The 18,089-nt window shown below is 38.4% G+C and overlaps 1 long non-coding RNA gene across 2 annotated transcripts; it reads right to left on the bottom strand.

The window, feature by feature from the left end:
• Positions 1-1,069: 1,069 nt before the first annotated feature.
• On the bottom strand, positions 1,070-12,900 carry LOC118152899 (uncharacterized). 2 transcript variants are annotated; one of them, XR_004741902.3, is made up of 4 exons: positions 12,873-12,900; positions 10,659-10,810; positions 7,113-7,373; positions 1,070-1,397 (listed from the first exon to the last, which is right to left on the bottom strand). It is a non-coding gene; the product is annotated as an uncharacterized LOC118152899 (long non-coding RNA). The 2 variants fall into 2 exon arrangements; XR_004741903.3 differs by having other exon boundaries at positions 7,113-7,368.
• Between the last annotated feature and the right edge of the window lie 5,189 nt (positions 12,901-18,089).

The raw sequence follows: 18,089 nt of genomic DNA, 5'->3' as shown, positions 1-18,089 counted from the left end.
GCGATCTCGGCTTACTGCAACCTCCGCCTCCTGGGTTCAGGCAATTCTCCTGCCTCCCGAGCAGCCGGGATTACAGGCAAGTGCCCAGCTAATTTTTTGTATTTTTAGTAGAGATGGGGTTTCACTATGTTGACTGGGATGGTCTCGATCTCTTGAATACCTGTAATACCTTGAACTTTAAGCTTTGAAAAATGTACTTAGATGGTTAAGGCAAACTGAAACTACCAGGCAAAATCAGCATTTCAATTTTTATCTGCATTTTCTTTAACCACATTCTCCCTTTCTCCCTATGCCATAAGTAACTGAGAGGTCATAGCTTATTCAGACATGTTTTTCTTTGTTTCCTTTGGCTCTGGAATAGATAATGGTACCAGTGCCACCATTTCCATGTGTTTCCTTTCTGTGTTCTTCCTTTCTTACTCTGTGTTTTCCATTCTCTTTTTCTTTTACTTTTCCTCTACTCTTGCTTGCCAGAGTACATGTACAACCCAACATTTCAGCCTTGAATCAGTTTGAGGCATGAAGTTATATAACAATATATATGGTTCTCTATTAAATAGGAGGCAACTTGAATTTTCATGATCAATGAATCCATATTTATCACGCCATTGTATTAGATCATGCTTTTTCTGTTTCCAGGTTATTTCCAGGTTCTAACTTGTACCTTGTTATGGGTGCATACTAGCAACATACAGCCTTCTAACATTGATTATGTCTCCTTAATCATAAAACATGGGACAGGATACAGAATAGGGCACAGGAGGGTCACTCTGGCAAAGCATAGCTCTTGCATGATAAAGCTCATTCTATGTATTCTACAGAGTCCAGTTTGGTTTACTCTTTAGTCTCATGAGAATCCCAGCCTTCCCAGCCTTCCAGACCTCACTCACCTTCCTGTTATGAAGACACAAAGTGAAATCTATTTGATGCATGAGATTTAATTACTCTTTACTTGTACTGTATGTTAACATATATTTAGAAAGCTGCACCAAGTTGGGAAATATATTTTGCATTTTTAGTAGAATACCATACTTATACTATAAAGTTTTTGTTTTATGAGTATTTTATTGAGAAATAGCTGGGAAAGGGTTATCCAATTCAAGGTTTTATTTACCTTTTGTATATGTATGTGGGTTTGAAAGAGAAAATGCTTGCTTTTTTATCTGCTAAGATTAGTCACAAGTAATTCTGGCTAGGTTTGCTGAAATTCTTCATCCTAATGATGCAAACAAAAATCACAAAGCACAGAGCTTTAGGTTTCAGAGGTGACTCACAAAGTCTAGCAATCCATCTTGGAAGTCTGAGCAGGCCTATTTTTGGGCTGTTCTCCACACATGGCAAGGCTGAAGAATCCCAGGTGTTCTTGCTGAGAGCATAGTGAGAGCATGAGGATTGCCCTGAGAAGCAAGAAAATGCTCATTAAAGCAGGTTTCTGGTGGGCGATGACTCCGACTGGCAGGCCTGCATTTCTCCTAGTGGTGACCCCTTTCCTTGCTAGAGAAGGGGTCTGATGTCCAAATGTATCTGGGTTTAATGAGTAGCAGTTCACTAGGGACCCAGAGAGGGCAAAGTGCTTGCTTGGTGAACCAGGAACAGCATATTGTATTTTGTATATACAACACTGTTTAAATAATATAAAAGTTTTTCTTTTGTGAGACTCTTTCCATGCCTTAGTAAGTCCAAATGGCATGTATGGATATAGAAAACCTGGGGCTACAGAACAAGTGGACTAATCAGGTTGGCTGAATTAATGATTCTGACAAAATTCCTAAATTCTTGAAAATGATTTGATAACATCAACAGACATTTATTTCCCTATTGCAAATGAAGAGGGAATAAAATTAGGAATTCTTCCCATAGGTCTGCAGATATAGAATGGTTAATCAGGTGAAAAGATCTTAAAGTAACAGACAAGGGAATTAGGCCACCATACTGATTTTTTAATTGTTTTAATCTGTCAGATAATTATTAACAGCAAGCATACTTTGTCTTGCAGAGCATATTTCAACAAAATGGCAAATAATATGTATCTTGGTGAAACCAAAATTGAGTAATTGTATATAAAAGAATTGTGAATAGCAAAGTAGCAATTTATATGTGGCTGAGAATAGAATTTTATACAAAATATAGAGTGCAATATCTGTGTGAGAAAATGCATGACAACCACTACATTCCAGTCCTTGAGAAACACTACATGTATCATAAGCTAAGCTAAACATGAACTTGGCATTAAGTACATGAAAAAGTATTTTCATTTGGCATAATATAAGACTTGTCCACCACTCAAAAGTTGTTGTTGTTTTCTGTCAGTATTCTAAAAATAAATGTGAAAGCAGTTAAGGTATATAGAAAACTTTTCTACTATTATTAGCATAAAAAACAACTGCAAAGGAAAACTCTGTGCTTTCCAAATCAATGTGTTCAACACCCTCTTTATAGAATCAATTATGTCAACCATTTCATGATATAATTTGTTTTCTTCCATTCAAATGAAGTTCTAAATCTGTGAAATCTTAAATACTTAATACCTATTAGGCTATGTCTTATGCAACTCTGGCCAATTTCATTAATTTTTCTTTGCTTTAGTTTCCCATCTGAAAAATGAGGATCATTGATGTATTTTCACCTCTTCATCAACTGAGCACAAATAAAATATTTGTATGTAATAAAGGTATATGAAAGTTTTACTACTCTTATAATTTTTAATTATAACAATTTTTTAAATAAACATAATTTTCCAAATAGATGAGATGTAAGTATATGATTTAAGTTATCACTGAGCTTATCAGGTGGGCAGAGGAAGAAACTGATACACAGATATGTACTGACCACATTCTATATGCCATGCACTTTATATACACTATTTCACTCAACTGTCATTACACTTTGAGGCAAATACTACCATGAGATCTACTTTATAAATGGGAAAATTGGGACTCACATAAGCCATGTACCTTGCCTAAGTTCATGCACATGGAAAGTAAAAAAGACCAAGATGTGAACATAGTCCTGTTTGATTCCACAGCCTAAGGTCTTAGTCATGCTACTCTGTGAATGCCTCCCCCAACCCTAGTTTCCTGTTTATACCAACTGAGACTTTGAAATACTATATGAAGTCCTATCTCAAAAAATAAATGGAATTTACTGTAGTTGACATCAACACATAATTTCTGAATTCTTGTTCCATTCAAAACTTTCAGCTGAAATGCATGCGCTTTTGTCATCCAAATAAAAATAAATTTAAAAGAATCCCATCATATGAGCTAGTAGGTGAGAGATATGAAACATATTTCTTGCTTTGTTAACTTTGTGGGTTTGATAAAAAAAAGCATTTCTTTTTTTTGTTTGTTTGAAAAAACAATGATATTTCTTTTTTTTTTAATTGCATTTTAGGTTTTGGGGTACATGTGAAGAACATGCAAGACTGTTGCATAGGTACACATGTGGCAGTGTGATTTGCTGCCTTCCTCCCCTTCACCTATATCTGGCATTTTCCCCCATGCTACCTCTCCCCAACTCCCCACCCCCCGCTGTCCCTCTCCTATTCCCCCCAGTAGACCCCAGTGTGTGGTGCTCCCCTCCCTGTGTCCATGTGTTCTCATTGTTCAACACCCGCCTATGAGTGAGAACATGTGGTATTTCATTTTCTTTTCTTGTGTCAGTTTGCTGAGAATGATGTTCTCCAGGTTCATCCATGTCCCTACAAAGGACACGAACTCATCGTTTTTGATTGCTGCATAATATTCCATGGTGTATATGTGCCACATTTTCCCTGTCCAGTCTATCATTGATGGGCATTTGGGTTGATTCCAGGTCTTTGCTATTGTAAACAGTGCTGCAATGAACATTCGTGTGCATGTGTCCTTATAGTAGAACGATTTATAATCCCTTGGATATATACACAGTAATGGGATTGCTGGGTCAAATGGAATTTCTATTTCTAGGTCCTTGAGGAATTGCCACACTGTCTTCCACAGTGATTGAACTAATTTACACTCCCACCAGCAGTGTAAAAGTGTTCCTATTTCTCCATATCCTCTCCAGCATCTGCTGTCTCCAGATTTTTTAATGATCGCCATTCTAACTGGTGTGAGATGGTATCTCAATGTAGTTTTGATATGCATTTCCCTAATGACCAGTGATGATGAGCATAAAAAATGCATTTTCTTTGGATAATGTTTCAGTTCTCTTTGGATCACATTTCAATATCCAAATGTTTCAATTCATGAAAGCTTTAAACAAAACATTTAAGCAAATATTTGTTTATTATGTCAAGAAAAATATGTAAGCATGCATTATTTGGAAGTTTTGTTAATCAACAGAATTATATATTTTTTCACCTCTTTCATGTAAAAAATATTATAGTGGCCCAGAAAAATGACAGATGCCTACAGATTAGGAATAATCTGTGAAATAAGTAAAATAAATAAGCTACTGACTGACTTCATTAGTACTTAGTACATAAATTTTGAATCTAACTAAATAGTTTAATTTTGGTAATTTTCCCTAACAATTTGTTTATGTTTGTTTGAGACAGTCTTGCTGTATGGTCCAGGTTGGAGTGCAGTGATGTGATCTCAGCCCCCACCCCTCTGCTCCTGGGCTCAAGTGATCATCCTGCCTCAGCCTCCGAAATAGCTGGGACTATAGGTATGCATCATCATGCTGAGCTAATTTTATTTAACTTAAAACATTTTTTCTGTAGAGATAAGATCTCACTATATTGCCCAGGCTGGTCTCAAACTCACGGGATTAAGTGATCCTCCCACCTCAGCCTCCCAAAGTACTGGGATTACAGGCATGAGCCACTTGCCTGGTCCATAACAGTTATTTTTAAGGGAAATATATAAATTAGATAAATTTTTAGAAAAACTAAAACAAATATACTTTAGATATAGGGAAGAATGATTACAGTGGTCATTTTTAATACGATTTTCTTAAAGGAAGAATGCATATTTGTGTTGACAAAACATGGTTAGAAAAAATTTTTTAAACTTGTAATAATATAAACTGCTATTGCTTTCAGCTAGAAAAAAATATATTTTTTTCCAAAAATGTATTATATTTAAATGTTTGAGCCTCCTAGAACAGGGTGGCTTGGTTTTCTGAAACATGTATTTTTTCTTAATGATATATTATAAACAATAAGTGTCACAGTGAGTTCAACTCATTTTTGAAAGTCCTAGAAGAGTACAAAATGGAGAGCTACAATAAACACCAGGGAAGAAAGCAAATTATTCAGAAATAACCACCTTATTTAAAAGCTTCATCCAAATGAGGATTTTTGTGTAATGTAAATAAACTTCTTTTTACTAAAAGTAGACAGTTACCATTATTATTAACACTTTATCTGCAGGAGGTACAATTTTCCCAATTCTAAGTAGTAGCACAAAAATGCCCAACAATTGTTCTTCCTAGAAAAAAACTGCGGTATTCAATTTGTATTTATTCTATTATTTTGCAAAATCACTGGAACATTAAAAAAGTACACCATAGAAAGTTTCACTCTACATGAAACTAGGTTTCCAAAAGAACTATTTTCCAGCCTGCCAGCTGTTTTCCTCCTTTATTGTAAGTTAACAGTAGTGATATATCAAGGATATTGAGAATGTACAAATGTGTTAAGTCTCCTGTTGCCTTGTGTGTAAGTATCTTATTCATTTGCAAAAAAATATGTACTCAAGTTTGTACTTGGCATCTTCCAACTGAAAAGCTACTTTAAGATACATAATTTGTTTTCCGTTATTCTAATTTCTGCTACTAGATTCTACCTCAGCCTGCAACTGACAACCAAAGAAAATGAAAACATTCATTTATTTGCTTTCATCAAAAACACCACCCAAAATGAATTTGTTAATGTTAAATTAGTTCTATAATCTTCCAGTTCATTTTAAGTGAGTCCTGAAAGAGTTATCCAAGATAAAAGAGAAACGCTGACAGAATCTGATGGCACAAGAGGGAACTATCCAGGCAGAAAATCTCACAGCCCCAGCACAGCTTGGTGGTTCAAGAGTAGGAGAGTTAGAAGTGAAAATATACACACCCATGCTCACACGCGCACACACACACATTCATGTGCACAGGGACACATATACACAGAACATAACATCAAGGAGATTCCCCTCATGCTTGGAATTGCTTTAACAGACACTCTGCACATCAAAATGTGGCTAAATCAGCTGTGTTCAAAAGAGAAGCAGAGAGGTCAGTGTCTTTCCCGGAAAAAGTTCAACGTTGGAAGCCCGTTGCAGCTACATCTGAGGTTCACTTGCCCATTCCTGCCAAAAGTACATGCCTCTTAACCCTTTGCAGTCTATTACGCCTTCTCAAAATGAGGCTAATAATAGTCCCAAGACTTCATTTTGGTTTTACACAGCATCCACTAGATTGCATCTCTAAGTGTTATGTGACCTGGGCAAGAGCCAGTAGTATGGGCTATTATTATCAGAGGTATTAAAAGCTCAGAAAATCAGTGAGCTGAGAAGTCAGTACTATATACTATACTCAATACAATCTTAATCCCTTGATCAATACCATAAAGATTGAAAGCTAAATTAATTTAAAATTAAATCTAGGGCAAAACCCTGTATCTTGATAAAAGAAGTTCAAATTTCTGAGCAATAAAACATATTAAATTGCAACATCACTAATTCCTTTTCTTTTACTCTGCCTTACTCTAGGAGGTTTTGGTGCTGTCATTCTGATTACTACTGTTTTTTATTTTTTTTGAGACGGAGTTTCACTCTTGTTACCCAGGCTGGAGTGCAATGGCGCGATCTCGGCTCACCGCAACCTCCGCCTCCTGGGATCAGGCAATTCTCTTGCCTCAGCCTCCTGAGTAGCTGGGATTACAGGCACGCGCCACCATGCCCAGCTAAGTTTTTTTTTTTTGTATTTTTAGTAGAGACGGGGTTTCCCCATGTTGACCAGCATGGTCTCGATCTCTTGACCTCGTGATCCACCCGCCTCGGCCTCCCAAAGTGCTGGGATTACAGGCGTGAGCCACCGCGACCGGCCTGTTTTTTTAAGCTTCTTAATTAATGTTTTAAGTTTTGTACTTTTATATTGAGGGCAGTTAAAGGAAACAATTTTGGACAAATAAAAAGTGTTACCCAAGCAGTTCTTCAGTTTAGCCAGCTGCACAGGTGTAATGGAGCACTTGGCACAGTTCCATGTAGCCTCTGGCATTCTGAGAATATTCGTTATGAAGCGCAATCAGGACATTCATCTTAATGGATGCAGATGACTGAAGTCCTCTGGCTGGAGACCATCCCTTCATATCCGTATAGCTCCAGTCACCAAAAGCTTCCTCAAGACATCCCAAGGTACAAAGCCACAAAGTATAATCAGGATGGTGAGAGGAGGGCTCTGTGCTAGAGCAGAGGCCAGAATGAAGGCTTAGTACAGTGCTGGACATAAAGTGGATACTCACTAAATGCCCAACTGAGGTTAAATCAATCTGCTATGGGGAAAAGGAAAAGAGGACGAGAGCAGGGGTTAAAAATGCTGAGTACTAATATATTACAAAATGTCCTATTATTATGTAATGAGCACTCAGCTGTGTCTCTGATACCACATAACCTTGATCCTAACACCTCTGTTGAAGTTCTGTGGCTCAACCTGCCTGTTCTTTCTTAGAGGTTTATTTTTAATTACTTTGATTTTGTAATTAGGGAGTTTTTCCTACCATAGAAACTGAGATTGACATGCTAATGAGGAGACAGTGAAAATCTGAGAATTTAAAGTGAAATAAAAATCTCTTTAGGCTAGCAACTGACTTGACATCCTTGTAGCTTATGATAAAGGTATAACTTTTAGTTAAGATTTGTGGTCCTCACTGCTGACCTCAGAGTTGATCTTTAAAGAACTTGAAAATATGACAAATGAACCTTGACAGAAATACATTTAATGACTAGTCTGCTGACATCCACAGGTAAGGCAGAGAAAACTGCCAGTTCTCAAAAAAACTAATTTGCATCTAGCTCTCCCCCTCAGGAGCTGCCTCCGGGGTCTTGTTCACATTCACCAGAAGCAGCGCTGCTGGGTGAGCCCTGGTCCCACGCCCGGGCACCCTGTACCATCTATCTGGAGCCAACACAGTGAGCCAGAGGAGTCAGCTCCTAACTTGTTAAATTGCAGTTTGTAACCACTGAGATAAATATTTACTTCCTTTAACCTTTACTTATGTTAGATGATTTTACTCAGGAAATGAGGAAAAATCTGCTTTGTAGAAATATCTGTTAAATTTCTGTTCAATGTCCAAAGTTCAACATTTTGAAAGGAAAGGAAATAAACAAACAAACAAAAACACTCTCTACATAATGAACATCTCGTCTATTGTTAGTTACAGGATTAGTTCTACTTAAGTTTCTCCCTTTCCCACTCTGGGGTGTTTATGAAAGGCCAGTAAGTAATTAGCCTGAATGTCTGCAGTAGGGTATCAAACACAAATCTAGCATTAGAAAGGCATAAGCTCCTGTGAAATTCCAAACACAGTATTAATTACTTGTTAAGAGTAATTAATGAAAATGGCTGCATTTACATATCTTCAAAGACTTGGAAAAGACTCATTTCAAGTTTCCTTACATACACAAATCCAAAATATGAACTCGTATTTTAGGTTTGATGTCTGCAGTTGACTCTAGTTTAAACTTGTTGTGTCAGAGTGATAGAGCTATGGAGTTAGTAAGTGCACAAAAGAAAAATGTTTTGGAAAATGTACCTGAGTTAAAATCTCACATTATTGCAGTTGTGAATTGTTTAGTATTCAATGATAGCCTTTCCTGATGCCAGCATTTCATGAGTAATTTATGTGTAATTAAAATGATCTATCAGACACTTTTCCAAATGCATTTTCTTTTTTCTCTTCCTCTTCAATCTTGTTATTCAAAGTGTAGTCCCCAGGCCAACGGCTTCTGCACTAAGTTTGTTAGAAATGTAGAATCTGGCTCCACACCAGACCTGCTCAAACAGAAACTACACTTTAACGAACACTCTGAGTGATTCCTCTACACACTACAGATTGAGAGGCACTGTTCTAAAACACAACTACACATGTTTCTTGTAAAGGAGAGATGGGTTTTTAAAATTTTCAGAACTAATAATTAAAGTCAAATTTTTTAAAATTCAAAATCATTTCATATTTAAATCAATAATGAATGAAAAGGACATTTAACATGACTCTTAAATTTTTCTAGAAATCCCCGCCATCTTGTTAGAGGTTTGTTATAACAGTCCCAATATGCAATAAACAAGTTACAAACAAAAGGATAATTCTTGATGTCAAATATAATAGCAACAACTAGTTTTGTCTGATACAATATTTCAGATAGGCCACGTTTATTATTCTGCCCTCATTTATCAAATATTATGCATCCTGTACGCAGTATTTTCAGAATTTGTGATAATGAAATTACGCTGCAAATCCTCTGACAAAATTATAAAAAGCTTTGTTCAGAACAAGAGTAACCTCTACTGGATTGTGATTGTCTTTTGAAAATCCAAAACAAAATTGAGAATCTCTGTATTTACAAAGAAAGGGCAACTGTTCCATTTACTTGGAGATAATCTACCTTCATTTTTTGAACTAAACTAAGACTCCTAATGAATAATATGCTTGTATCCTGAAGAACACATTATCTAAATGATAATGTAACAATTTACTGTCAAATCATGAAATCAGATTTATTTAATCCAGTCACATATTTTCTACCTAAATTTAAATATTTTAATGCATCATCTTCAATCATCTAACAATAAACTAGTTTCAGGAAAAAAAGTTAAAGGGAAATAATGATCTGAAGATAAGAAAACTATGTTGATTTAATTCTTGTTCCCATTTATCAAAAAATTTCCCAAATATATAACAATGAAGAATTTTTTTGTAATTTTTAAAACTTCATTTAAAAAAAAAAATCCAAAATTTCTTTACCCCTTGGTAAAGTACAACATAATTGCATATTAAAAATAGCATGGGCATTGCTAATATGAGGTCTTATCTCCATTCTGTCCGTAACATCATTTGATCCTAGAGATGCTTAAATGAGAGTCAATCAGAGGAAAACTACCTTATGCAATCAAAATTGTTAAGCAGTTTTATCTTAAGTTTAAAGAGCAGTGATATGAAATGCATAATATTCTGTACTTCTAATTTTGACTTTGTAAATTACATGTTCTTGTTGACAGGACAGAAAATTTAACAGGAAAAAAAGTATAACCACAAGAAAGTATACAGTATATGTAAAAAGAGAAGATGTTCTTCAGAAAAGAAAGCATAGTTTTCATTATAGTTCTTTCTACTCAAAAACTTTCCATAGCTTACTGTTTCTGATTGCGTAAATTCTAAGCTTTTAAGCATGGCTCCAAAGTTTTCCATGACCTTGTCCCAAATCTTACCAGTTACCTCTTCCTATTTGCCATCCTCTCTTATTTGAACCAAACCAAACCATTTGCTATTTCCCTAGTGCAACCTAAGGTTTTCCATTAAACACTTCTGCTCAAGTTGTTTATGTGCATTGGGATAGTCTCTCTTCAGCACCTCACCCTGCCTTACTCCCCATTATGACCCGAAAATACTGCTACTCTGTCAGTTAGAATGCTTATAGCTTCTTGTAACAGAATACTCAACTAACTGTGCCTTAAACATAAACATTTATTACCTCTCATAGCAAGAAGTCTGAGCTAGAAGGAGCCATGTGATTTCCATCATTCTATTTTGCTGTCTTTGGCATGTTGACCATTGTCTTCAGGCTTCTTTCCTTATAGTCAACAAGGTAGCTGCCACTACTTCAGGCATTACATCCTCACATATCTATTTCAAAAGAAAAGGAGAGGTCGGGCGTGGTGGTTCATGCCTGCAATCCCAGCGCTTTGGAAGGCTGAGGCAGGTGGATCACCTGAGGTCAGAAGTTCGAGACCAGTCTGGCCAACATGGTGAAACCCCATGTCTACTAAAAATACAAAATTAGCCAGGCATGGTGGCACATGCCTGTAATTCCAGCTACTTGGGAGGCTGAGGCAGGAGAATATCTTGAACATAGGAGGTGGAGCTTGCAGTGAGCCAAGACTGTGCCATTGCATTCCAGCCTAGGTGACAAGAGTGAAACTCTGTCTCAAAAAATAAAATAAAAAGGAAGGGGAGAGAAGTTCTTCTGATACTTCTTTTTTATAAGAGAAGGAAAATGTTTTCCAGCATGCCCTCAGTAGACCTTTGTTAAGGTGCCAATTGAAAAAGAAACCATCCATGCCCATTCTCTAGCTTCACAGGAGACAGGAAACACAGCATTTTGGCCTATAAAATGAATAGCCTCTATACTATCCAGAAGGAAGATGGGGGTGTGGGGAATAGCTGTTACGTAGACAATCAGCAGTTGCCTCTAGTACTCTAGTCCTCCAAAGCCCAAATTCAGTAACATTGACTCCATGGAGTCTTCTCCGAGTCATCCAAATAAAAATAATCTTTCCTTTGGGTTTTCCTAACCCTGTGTACCTTTCTATTCACATTTTGCTTTGTATTATAGTTATCTGTGTATTTGCCCAATTTCTATTATAAGAAGGTACCAACTCCATCTTATTCATCTTTTGTTCCCCATATACCCTGGCATAGTCCTTGACCCTTAGAAAGTCTTGGATAAGTATCTTCTGAAACCTCACTAATGTGAACCACAGTGAGATGATTCATTTTAGCTTCAGAAGGAAAAACAATAACTCACACAGCCCAAAAGGAAACGCAAGGCTTTCACCATAGTTACAGTTAATAGATATTTTGTTTTTCAGTAAGCAAACTACATGGTTAAGAGTCAGAAAAAAAAAAAAAAAAACCAGCCAGGTATAGTGGTTCACGCCCGTAATCCCAGCACTTTGGGAGGCCAAGGTGGGCGGATCACCTGAGGTCGGGAGTTGGAGACCAGCCTGACCAACATGGGGAAACCCTGTCCCTACTAAAAGTACAAAAATTAGCCGGGCATGGTGGCAGGTGCCTGTAATTCCAACTCCTTGGGAGGCTGAGGCAGGAGAGAATCACTTGAACCTGGGAGGCAGAGGTTGTGGTGAGCCGAGATCACACCATTGCACTCCAGCCTGGGCAACAAGTGCAAAACTCTGCCTAAAAAAAAAAAAAGTCAGAGAAACAAAAATATAGAAAAATGGAGGTTATCCCCTCTCCTGACACACACACACACACACACACACACACACACACACACACACACACACAGAGAGAGAGAGAGAGAGAGAGACAGACAGACAGAGACATAAAAGGCATCCTGGAAAGACTGGTCCACTTGTTACTGGAGGACAAAGTGGAGCCTCCCAAGGGCTCATCCTCAAAGGATTCTAGACTCAAGCCAATTTAGACCAAAAGGATTAGGGCTGCCTACTAGGCACAGAGGAACAATAAGGCTAGAAATTTCCTGAGAAGTCGGTGGAACAAAGTTTCCATATCACTTCTTGATTCAAACCTCCTCTCTTAAAAATGAAAGAAAAATACATGTACCTCGACTCTGAGTTTTCTACCACTCACAGTTGAACCTAATCCAAATTCATGCTCTCAGTCTCCCATGGAGACTATTGCCAGAATCTCCAGAAGCCACTGCCAGTAAGAAAGTCCACTTGAGTCAAGCCTCAATCTGGCTTGGAGGGCCACTCAACTCAAGGATTGGCCAAAACTAGTCCCATCTACTCACGTACCATCGACTCTCTGAACTCAGTTCTTTGAGCAAAATGCTGGCTGCAAACTGAGTTTCTCAAGCAAGACAAGGACAGTAACAAATTGTCAAATATCCTAAACATCAACATTGCTAGTTATGTTTAGTTAAATGCCACTTTTTTCCTCATAGAATTGAGTCAGGTTTCCTCAATGCCAAAGCAATTACCTCCAATCAAGGGGTAGATGACACACACAGAAAAATCTGACTCAATGGTTCTTTGCTTTTTTGTTTGTATTGTTACATCACTTACCAAAGATCCTTAGACTAACACTATGGCAACGTGCACATGCAAAACAGTCAAGCGTAGGGGAAGAAAAGTGAAGTCAATCTAAAAATTCAGCTTCTGTCTTATTCTAAAGGTCAAGTTAATTGAAAAAAGTTGTTTCTTTGGACTGAATGGTAATTTTGGTTTTATGATGAATAAAGCCAGTTAAAATAAGAAGCAGCTGATTTGTATGTGAAGAGGCAGGTTATCTGAAAAATACCTTGATTGCAGTGTACATCAGGTCAATTTACATAAGCAGCAGAGGAATCCTTAAAGCTGGGCCTTGGTGGGGACACAGGAGTTACCACTCAGGCAGACAAAGAAAGACAGAAATGCTTGTTCTCAGCTTTTCTACCCAGAGGACAACTGCCCAGCTAAGATTAAGCTGAAAAGACATGACAAAGTTTTCTAAACTCTGAAAGGAGAACTTTTTAACCATCTGATTCATATGATAAATGCAGACCTCAGATTAAGGTCAATACAGTCAAAACAAGGCTTGAAATGTCTTACTACATTGGTCTTATACCAATATTCAAAACTAAGTTTCACTTTCTGGAAACCATTTTCCCAAAAATGGATGCAGCCAATAGCATAAAACTGATCATTTAATGTCACAAAGGAAATTTATGAGCTCGTCTAGAAAGTCAAAGTAAAACAGTATTACTATTCTTTTAAGGGAAGTGCTTGAGCTGTTGTATTTTTTTTTAATTTTTAGATTTGCAAATGGCATTCTTATGCTCCTCTTTTCCACACACAATATCTTAACTAGGGTCTTATTTTATTTCCATTCTTCACATATGTTAAATGCCATCAAAATGTAGTGATTGTTTATAGTATAACATCAAAAAATATTTTTTAAAAACTTTGAAATTGAATTATTTATTTGGGTCACTTAGCCCATAATCCCACACACCATACATGCAGAAGAGAAACCTGTTATATATATATACTACCCCTCCCTTTTCTCCTCTCACCCCACATCTGGGCAAACTAATAAATCCACAGTTATTCCCATTTCCTACTTCGTACTCCTTCACAACCCCCTCCTACTTTGGCATGAACAGCAATTAGAGAAACAGAGGGAATTCAAACCAGGGAAACCTAGGAACCCTTATCCTGGTCTAACCTTTTACCCCCAACATAATCAGAGCCACTTTCCTCTCTTTACTTAAGCCCTTCTATACTAGCTTGGATGTCTGCCCTGCTCTCTCCAGAAAGTCCCATTATATGGGTAATAAACCGTTACATACCCTCTTGGGGTGTGTGGGTGTGATTATTCTCAATTTTAATATTCAAACCACTTTGGTGGGGGCATGGGGAGATGATGATCCTGCCATCCACAGGGCAGCCAAATAGCAACTGGCAGACTGAACTGCATTGTCTAGTTGATGACCACCACCACCTAAGAGTCTTTCTTTTCTTGATCTTGGCTTGCTCACTGTCTGTCATGACAATTATTCATGTCTCTCCTTTACCACTGAAACTACTGCCTTAACTAAATTTCCCATGGTCACAGTGCCTATTGACCCAAAATATCCCATAGTGTGCATGAATTCTTTGACCTCACAAGTAATAAATCGAAATAAAATTAAGTTTTTGGCACTTAAAATTGGCTTAACAAAATGAGACCCCATGGACCTTCCCTCGAAGCTAATTAGTTAATACAGTTCAATATAGATTAAACCAAGACCATGGACCTTCCCTCACAGCTAAAATAGTTAATACAGTCCAATGTAGATTAAACCAAGACCTATAGGAATTAAAGTCCTCCATATAAGACTTCCAAAAGAAAGGCACCATCATTCCTGCTATTTTTCCTTTTAATTGCCCAGTTTAGCTAATACTCAGACTTGATAAAAATGAATGGCATATAACAGCAGATTATCACAACCTTAATGGTGTGGTACCCCAATTAAGGCTCTCAGACCCAAATTTATTGAAATTACTGATTCTATACAATCAGTAACTAGAAAATGCTTTTCTAATATACATGTGGCAAATATGTTCTATTAAGTTTGTATTTCAACAGCCTCTCAGTTCCAATTTGCCATCACCTTCAAAGGGATACAGTACAACTTTACCTGACTGTCCATGAGATATCTCAACAATCCTGCCCTCCCACACAAACTCTGCTGCCATGATCTTCATCACACCCACCTTCCTCCAGAACACAGATATGATATTACATTGACAGCATCCTCCTTTTGAAGGATTCATTTGACATACTCATTCAGAAAACACAAATACAAAAAGTAATGGGTATTGCCCAACAAAAAGGGAAAGGCCCTGCCATATCAGTTAAATTACTAGGAATTATTTTGTCAGTCAAGGACTGCTCCATCTCTGACAGTCAGAAAACAATTAGTAGCCTTCTCTTAGCACCCAAAATGTTAAGAGAAGCAAACAATCTTTTAGGACTTTTTAGGTTTCTGAAGGCAACATATTCCTCATTTAGAAATTTTACTGAAGTTCACTTAGAAATTATACTTAAGTTCACTTATGCTGCTACTTGCAAATTGGTCCATGATATAGTTTGGCTGTGTCCTCACCCAAATCTCATCTTGAATTGTAGTTCCCATAATTCCTACATCATGGGAGGGAACTGGTGGGAGGTAACTGAATCATGGGGGTGGTTACCCCCATGTAGCTCTTCTCATGATAGTGAGTTCTCATGAGATCTGATGGTTTTAAAAGGGGCTTTTCCCTCTTTTGTTTGGCACTTCTCCTTGCTGCTGCCATGTGAAGAAGGACGTTTTTGCTTCCCCTTCTGCCATGATTTTAAGTTTCCTGAGGCCTTCCCAGCCATGTTGAACTGTGAGTCAATTAAACTTTTCCTTTGTAAATTACCCAGTCTCGGGTATGTCTTTATTAGCAGCATGAGAACAGACTGATACAGTAAATTTGTACCAGCTAGTACGGTGCTGCTATAAAGATACCCACAAATGTGGAAGTGACTTTGGAACTGGGTAACAGGCAGAGGTTGGAACAATTTGGAGGGCTCAGAAGAAGACGGGAAAATGTGTCTCTTCCTAGACTTGGAGGGCTCAGAAGACAGGGAGATGTGAGATAGATTGGAACTTCCTAGAGACTTTTTCAATGGCTTTGACCAAAATGCTGATAGTGATATGAACAATAAAGTGCAGGCTGAAGTGGTCTCAGATGGAGATGAGGAACTTGTTGGGAATTAGAGTAAAGGTCACTCTTGCTATGCAAAGAGATGGATGGCATTTTTTCCCCTGCCCTAGAGATCTGTAGAACTTTGAAATTGAGAGTGATGATTTAGAGTATCTGATGGAGGAAATTTCTAAGCAGCAAAGCATTCAAGAGGAAGCAGAGCATAAAAATTTGAAGCATTTTCAGCGTGACAATGCAGAAGAAAAGAAAAACCCATTTTCTGGGAAGAAATTCAAGGCTGCTGCAGAAACTTGCATAAGTAATGAGGAGACGAATGCTACTGACCAAGACAAAGGGGAAAATGCCCCCAAGGCATGTCAGAGACCTTCCCAGCAGCCCCTCCCATCACAAGCCCAGAGGCCTAGGAGGGAAAAATAGTTTCCTGGGCCAGTTCCAAGCCCCACTGCTGTGTGCAAAAGGCTCCAGCTGTGGCCAAAAGGGGCCAAGGTACAGTTTAGGTTGTGGCTTTGGAGGTTGCAAGCCCTAAGCCTTGGCAGCTTCCATGTGGTGTTGGTCCTGGGGGTATGCAGAATTGAGGTTTGGGAACCTCTGCCTAGATTTCAGAGGATGTATGGAAATGCCTGGATGTCTAGACAGAGGTATGTTGCAGGGGCAGAGCCCTTATGGAGAACCTCTGCTAGGGCAGTGTAGAAATGAAATGTGGGATTGGAGCCTCCACACAGATTCACCACTGGGCACTGCCTAGTGGAGCTTTGAGAAGAGGGCCACCATCTTTGAGACCCCAGAATGGCAGATCCACCAACAGTTTGTGCTGTGTGCCTGGAAAAGCCACAGATACTTAACACCAGCAAAAAAAAAAAAGCAGCCAGTAGGGGTGCTATGCCCTGCAAAGCCAAAGGGGTGGAGCTGCTCAAGACCGTGGGAGCCCGCCTCTTGTATCAACATGACTTGGATATGAGACATAGAGTCAAAGGAGATCATTTTGGAACTTTAAGGGTAATGACCTCCCTGTTGGATTTTGAACTTGCATGGGGACTGTAACCCCTTTGTTTTGGCCAATTTCTCCCATTGAGAATGGGTATATTTACCCAATGCCTGTACCCCACTGTATCTAGGTTGCTTTTGATCTTATCAGGCTCATAGGCAGAAGGGACCTGCCTTGTCTCAGATGAGACTTTGAACTTGGACTTTTGGGCTGATGCTAGATTAAGTTAGGGACTGTTGGGAAGGTGTGACTGTATTTTGAAATATGAGGACATGACATTTGGAAGTGACCGGGGCAGAACAATATGGTTTGGTTGTGTTCCCATCAAAATCTCATCTTGAATTATAGTTCCCATAATTCCCACAAGTTATGGGAGGGGCCCAGTGGGAAGTAATTAAATCATGGCGGTGGTTATTCCTATGCTTCTGTTCTTGTGGATAGTGAGTGAGTTCTCATGATATATGATGGGTTTGTTTTTTTTTTTTTTTTTGAGATGGAGTCTTGCTCTGTCACCCAGGCTGGTGTGCAGTGGCATGATCTTGGCACCCTGCAACCTCCATTTCCCAGGTTCAAGAGATTCTTCTGTCTCAGCCTCCTGAGTAGCTGGGACTACAGGTGTGCGCCACCATGCCTGACTAATTTTTGTATTTTTGGTAGAGAAAGAGTTTCACCATATTGACCAGGCTGGGATCTGATGGTTTTACAAGGGACTTTTCCCTCCTTTGCTTAGCACTTCTCCTGGCTGCCATTATGTGAAGGATGTTTTTGCATCCCCTTCCACCATGACTGCAAGTTTCCTGAGGCCTCCCCAGCCATACTAAACTGTGAGTCAAGTAAACCTCTTTCCTTTATAAATTACCCAGTCTTGGGTACGTCTCTATTAGCAGTGTGAGAATGGACTAACACAGCCCACCTTGAATGAGGTCTTCTTTAACAAAAGGCTCTAGAATCTGTTCAAATTGAACAACAGAGGTTTTAGCAACCTCCTCTCCTGCCT

This window comes from Callithrix jacchus, chromosome 4 (assembly GCF_049354715.1).
Source record: "Callithrix jacchus isolate 240 chromosome 4, calJac240_pri, whole genome shotgun sequence".
Taxonomy (NCBI): Eukaryota; Metazoa; Chordata; class Mammalia; order Primates; family Cebidae; genus Callithrix; species Callithrix jacchus.
Note: the sequence above shows the minus strand (reverse complement) of the source record. Positions and strands in the feature narration are given on the sequence as shown.